The following is a 6,250-nucleotide window of genomic DNA, read 5'->3' as shown; positions in this document are numbered from 1 at the left end:
AGATGGGGTTTCACTGTGTTAGCCAGGATGGCCTCGATCTCCTGACCTCGTGATCCACCTGCCTCGGCCTCCCAAAGTGTTGGGATTATAGGCGTGAGCTACCGTGCCTGGCCATGTACTCACATTTCAAAACACAATCATGCCCTTCCAACAGTCCCCCAAAGTCTTAACTCATTTCAGCATTAACCCAAAAATCTAAGTCCAAAGTCTCATCTGAGACAAGGTAAGTCCCTTTTGCCTATGAGCCTGTAAAACTGAAAGCAAGTTAGCTACATCCTAGGTTCAACGGGGGTACATGCATTGGGTAAATACACCCATTCCAAATGGGAGAAACTGGCAAAAATAAAGGGGCCACACGACCCATCCAAGTCTGAAATCCAATAGGGCAGTCATTAAACATTTGAGTTCCCAAATGATCTCCTTTAGCTCCATGTCTCACATCCAGGTCACACTGATGCACGAGGTGGGCTCCCAAGGCCTAGGACAGTTCTGCCCCTGTGGCTTTGCAGGGTACAGCCCCTCTCCCAGCCGCTTTCTCAGGCTGGCATTGAGTGTCTGTGGCTTTTTCAGACGCAGGGTGCAAGCTATTGGTGGACCTATAATTCTGGAGTCTGGAGGACAGTGGCCCTCTTCTCACAGCTCCACGGGGCAGTGCCCTAGTAGGGACTTTGTGTGGGGGCTGCAACTCCACATTTCCCTTCTGCACTGCTCTGGCAGAGGTTCTCCATGAGGCCTCTGTCCCTGCAACAAACTTCTGCCAAACATCCAGGTGTTTTCATACATCCTTTGAAATCTAGGTGGAGGTTCACAAACCCGAATTATTGATTTCTCTGCACCTGTAGGCCCAATACCATGTGTAAGCTGCCAAGGTTTGGGGCTTGTACCCTCTGAAACCTGAGTTGTACCTGGCCCTTTCAGTCTCCGCTGGACCTGAAGCAGCTGGCACATGGTACCCTGTCCCAAGGCTGCACTGGATCAGGGGAACTCCTGGGCTCTGCCCATTAAACCACTTTTCCTCCTTAGTCCTCTGGGCCAGTGGTGGGAGGGGCTGCTGTGAATTAACTGACATGCCCTGGAGACATTTTCCCCATTGTCTCGGTGATTAACATTCAGCTCCTTGTTACTTCTGCAAATTTCTGCTGTCAGTTTGAATTTCTCTCCAGAAAATGGGTTTCTCTTTTGTATCACATAATCAGACCACAAAATTTTCAAACTTTTATGGTTTGCTTCCTCTTGAACATCTTGTATGTTAGACATTTCTTCCACCAGATACCCTAAATCATCTCTCTCACGTTCAAAGTTCCACAGATCTCTAGGGAAGGGGAAAAATGCTACTAGTCTCTTTGAGAAAGCATAGCAAGAGTCACCTTTATTCCAGTTTCCAAAAAGTTCCTCATCTCCATCTGAGACCACCTCAGCCTGGATTTCACTGTCCATATCAGTATCAGCATATTGGTCAAAGGCATTCCACATATCTCTAGGAAATTCCATACTTTCCCACATCTATCTTCTTCTGAGCTCTGTAAACTTTTCTAACTTCTGCCTGTTACCTAGTTTCAAAGTTGCATCCACATTTTGGGGTATCTTTGCAGAAGCACCCCACTCCCAATACCAATTTCCTGAATTAGTTTGTTCTCACGCTGCTGTGAAGAAAATACCCAAGACTAGGTAATTTATAAAGAAAAGAGGTTTAAATGACTCACAGTTTCTCATGGCTGGGAGGCCTCAGGAAACTTAAAATCATAGTGAAAGGCACCACTTCACAGGGCAGCAAGAATGAGAATGAGTGCCAGGAGAGGAAATGTCATACACTTATAAAACCATTAGACCTCATGAGAACTCACTCACTACACAAGAACAGCATGGGGGATAACACCTCCATGATTCAATTACCTCCACCTGCTCCCGCCCTTGACATGTGGGGAGTATTACAATTCAAGGTGAGGTTTGAGTGGGGACGCAGAGCCAAACCATATCACCAACCTTCCTTGGAAAGCCTTTAGCCTCTTTTTCCTACGCTATTTTGTCCAACTGGAATAATTTACTAGGTAGCACAAACATGGCAGTGTTCCAAGACACCTTAATTCATTCAGAGGTTTTAACAGTGGGTGCTGTATTTGTTATCTGTTACCGCATAACACATTACTTCAAAACTTAGCGGCTTAAAATAACACATTCTTATCATCTCACCGTTTCTGTGGGTTGGGAATTTGGACATAGTTTAGCTGGGTCCTCTGGGTGAGGATTTGTGCTGAGATCTCATTTGACCTGGGAAGGATCCACTTCTAAGCTTATTTACATGATTTATGGAAAGATTCAATTTCTCCAGGGTTGTTAGAGGGAGGGTCTCATTAACTACCTGACTCTCTGCTTAGAGAGGGCCACCCTAAGCTTCTTGCCAAATACAGCAATTTACTCCATAAAGGCCAGTGAGAAAGACAGTTTGCAAACACAGTAGAAGCCACCATCTTACGTAATGTAATCAGGGTAGTAACAGTCTATTATTTTCGCCACCACTAAGATGTAAGGTCCTCTCCAAAGCCAAGGGAAGAGAATTCCTACAGGGTGTGGATACAAAGAGGCAGCAATTATGCCTGTCTTCCAAGCTGCCTGTCATAAATGTGATAGATACCCATAGGCTTGATTCAATCTTTGTGAGTATGTGAGATTTAATTTGCACTTGGTCTTCTGTCTCTCTTAGGACTTCTCAGTTTAATCTTTTATCAGTTAGTATTGAAACGAAATTACCTCTTTAAAATGGTAAATTCCTGGTTTTGGGGTCTCAATCATTCTCTTTCACTACCACTTTCTAACTGGCTAATTACTGTGCAGTATCTTGCCACTTCAACCAGCTGCGTCCAACACACACTCCTAACGATCTGTTTCCAGTCTCTTCCCTAAGGCTGCTGTCCCATAAAAGTTCAGAGCCAAGAGAGTAGGTGAAACGGCATCAGATCTCTTTGCTCCTGGCTCCAAATGTAGCCATCTCCTCTACTATCGCCACACAAGGTGATACAGGACATTTCTCCAGTACTCCAGACAGGCAGCAAGAGGTAAATTCCATAAATTTCCAGACTGTGACACTTCTCTGCAGAGTATATTCCACCATCATCTTTTGAAGCCAACCATGAAGGTAGAAGTGTCAGAGGAATCCCCTCTGAGCCCCCACACAAGGAGGATATTCCTTTTTGATGCTGTAATTCATTCAAAGGCAGGGAAACTTTCCCTGGAAAGCTGATTAGTACATCTCTTTTTACTATTGCAAAATGTGTAGATTTTGGCATTAACCTTTCCACTTGAGAATTAAAAATCCCTTCTTTTCTCCTACCATTTCATTCATAAAAATGTTTTGATTTTGAAAAACTGAGGACTCCAATTTTATTCTGTGCTGGGATGTTTTCCTGGATAAGTTCAACTGCCTAAGCTGCTAAGATAGTTTGAAGAATGAAACAAGACGATAAAAGAATTACTAGTACTGAAAAATAAAACAGATAAATTTGAAACATTGTCTCATTAGGTGTGCTTTCTTTTATTTATGTTTCCCTTATCTCTTTGCTTTCTGTCTTTTGCCTCATAGACTTTTTATGTGTCTTTAAATTCTCTAGTGTTTTTGGAACTATATATTCCATTTTCAATTCTACTGCTTGTTATCTTTTAGTTTTTCAAAAACATTTTAAGCTTTCTTTTCCTATAATTTTCACTCTCTCTACTAAAAGCCATTTTTAGCATTCTGTCTTGTTTTATCTTATTCTTTTTATTTCATGTAGATGCTTTGGATCTCCATCCTCATTCTTTTTTGGCTCTATTAACTTGTAACTCTTGATACATGAAGGCCATAACTTACCACAATTATTAGGGAATACCATATTCCAGATACTTTCTTCTACATGTCACAATAGATCATCTCTTGAAGTATGCTGTTCCTCTAATTAATCTTCATATTGTTTTTTGTTTTTATGTTCTTCAATACTTACTTGGTTCTGTGTTTTCTTTTTTTTTTCTCAATACTCGTATTCGAATAATGTGAGATAATGATACTGGGGTAAATATTTTTCATAGGTAAGAGTCAAAAGATTGCCTTTCTACTTATCTGGCAGAGGAGATTCCATGATCACAAAAGTTGTTTTCACAGGGCGAGGCTTATCCATTGTATTCCAGATATGCTGACCCCTGCGATTTTCCCAATTGTGGGAAATTTGACTGCATAATTTGTGTTAGTGGTGGACTGCATTCACAATCTCCCACAGAGATTGTGATATCAATCTCTGATATTATAATATCACAGGCATCACAATTTATATCTCTGATATAAATTTTTAAAAGATGAAAAAGAAAAACATTGCTTTTGGCCCAACTGTTTATGCTTCAATAAACACTTGAAAAGAAACGTGATATGTTCAACTCCAAGGGCAATTTTAGATTTTAAACAGGCTTTTTGTGATTGCTTACCTCTTCTATTGCTAAACCTTGCTCAGAGTTATAGAATATTATAGAATTACATGAAAAATTAGGTTTTCTACCCTTTTCCTACACTACTATAAACTTTTATGAAAAAATTGTCTTCAGTGAGTAAAGGGTGATGACTAAACATCCTATCATTCTTATTTTTTACCATATTGTTATTTAGAATTTATATCTTATCAAGGAAAATCATGCGTGTGTGTGTGTGTGTGCGCCTGTTGGAGGGAGGTATACACATGTGTGTGTTGGGGTTGTAGCCTGAATTGAAATACAGAACAGACCCCAAGGGAGAAAAGGAATTTATGCCACAGTTCAGATTTGTGTATTCTCTCAATCAGGTAACAAATGAGGGTTGAATACATGTCTATCAACATTGTTGTCTAGATTATCTAGTGTAGTTGTGTGAAGCTGAATATATTATTGCCTAATGGACTTAGGTCTCAACAGTATTTTTTTTCCTTCAATTAAATTTCATAAGTCCTATAATTTTTTAAGTTCCTACAAGATTTTGGCTTGTCTCTCAGCACTAAATTTCAAGTTATTGATGTTTTAAATCTTTTTTGTGTCTTCCCAGTTATTTTGTGAGGAAGTGGAAGAGGATATCAAAGGCTCTTAATGAAGCCATTAAGCCTGCTTTCCCATATGTATAAATATGTTTAAATATGATTATATTTAAAATTATATTTATCTTCCTATTTACAACCCTACATTTTAAAAATAAAAAGTCTAGAATAATAAAAGTACTTATTAGAAACCTGAAAAATACCTTTGTAGAATTAATTGAAAATTCACAAAAGTCACATAGCAATGGGGCTACTGCCCACTTAAAATACTTACATCAATCAAGAGCAGTAGAATTAACTTGTCTCTAATCAGGCTTTGGCTCAAATGTCAATGATAGTGTGCTTCAGGAAAGCAGAAAGATGTAGTGTTAATACTTAAACAGATAATGTCAGTACAATTGAAATGTGAATGACTGTGCAACATTAATTGGATTTATATTCTATAAAATACATGAAAAGTGTTGGTAAAATTATGTGATATTTCATTTATATAAAAGGTAACTCAAAAAGAGATGCATGTCTAACACACTCTTGGTGTCAACGATATTTTTGAATTATTTCCAATGCATGATAAATTATGGCAAAAATAAGTAGGCTTGGAGAGTAACTGAATCAGAACCTGTCGTCTAGATGTTTCAGTATCATACTTTGCACATTGAATATATATTTATATGGTTTTGGCTGTAATAATAAGATGATGAGTCACCGATTTTATTTTTTGTCTAACATCAGCAAATAATAGACAGCCAAAATAAAGAATCCTCAAACAACGTATTAAGGGTGTCAAGGGATCTATAATTCAGAAGTTAAACTGTAGTAAAGATTTTCCTTTACTTATTTCATATCCACCACTTAAAGATATATATAACAATACATATCTTTCCAAGTAAGATCATTTGGAATCATATGAGTAGAATATACCTCTTCTAAATATCTTCTTGCAAAATTTTCCAAAAAATGATTGAAAATTTCTTTTGGAACAGTATTGCTTAAGAAATACAGCTCCCCTGAATCCTATTTCTTCAAACAGCCTTGCCATTGTACCAGATGGAGAGAGATAACACATGTAATTCAGTGGTGTCAGGCTAACACCTCAATGTGTTTTCACAAAAATGGAAATCTTGCCCTCCAAGAAGACAGTAATAAATAACAGGAAAACTCAAAATGAGAATGATTAGGAAGCTCTTTTTATTGTAATTCTTTCTAAATTTATATTTAAATTAAAT

General features: G+C 38.4%; 1 non-coding gene across 1 annotated transcript; it reads left to right on the top strand.

Annotated features, from left to right (window-relative positions):
• The first annotated feature begins 4,082 nt into the window (after positions 1-4,082).
• On the top strand, positions 4,083-4,244 carry LOC117066298. The gene has a single exon (XR_004430271.1). It is a non-coding gene; the product is annotated as a U1 spliceosomal RNA (small nuclear RNA).
• The last annotated feature ends 2,006 nt before the right edge of the window (positions 4,245-6,250 follow it).

The sequence above is a fragment of the Trachypithecus francoisi genome, unplaced genomic scaffold, assembly GCF_009764315.1.
Source record: "Trachypithecus francoisi isolate TF-2019V2 unplaced genomic scaffold, Tfra_2.0 Lachesis_group2, whole genome shotgun sequence".
NCBI classification, from domain to species: Eukaryota; Metazoa; Chordata; class Mammalia; order Primates; family Cercopithecidae; genus Trachypithecus; species Trachypithecus francoisi.
Note: the sequence above shows the minus strand (reverse complement) of the source record. Positions and strands in the feature narration are given on the sequence as shown.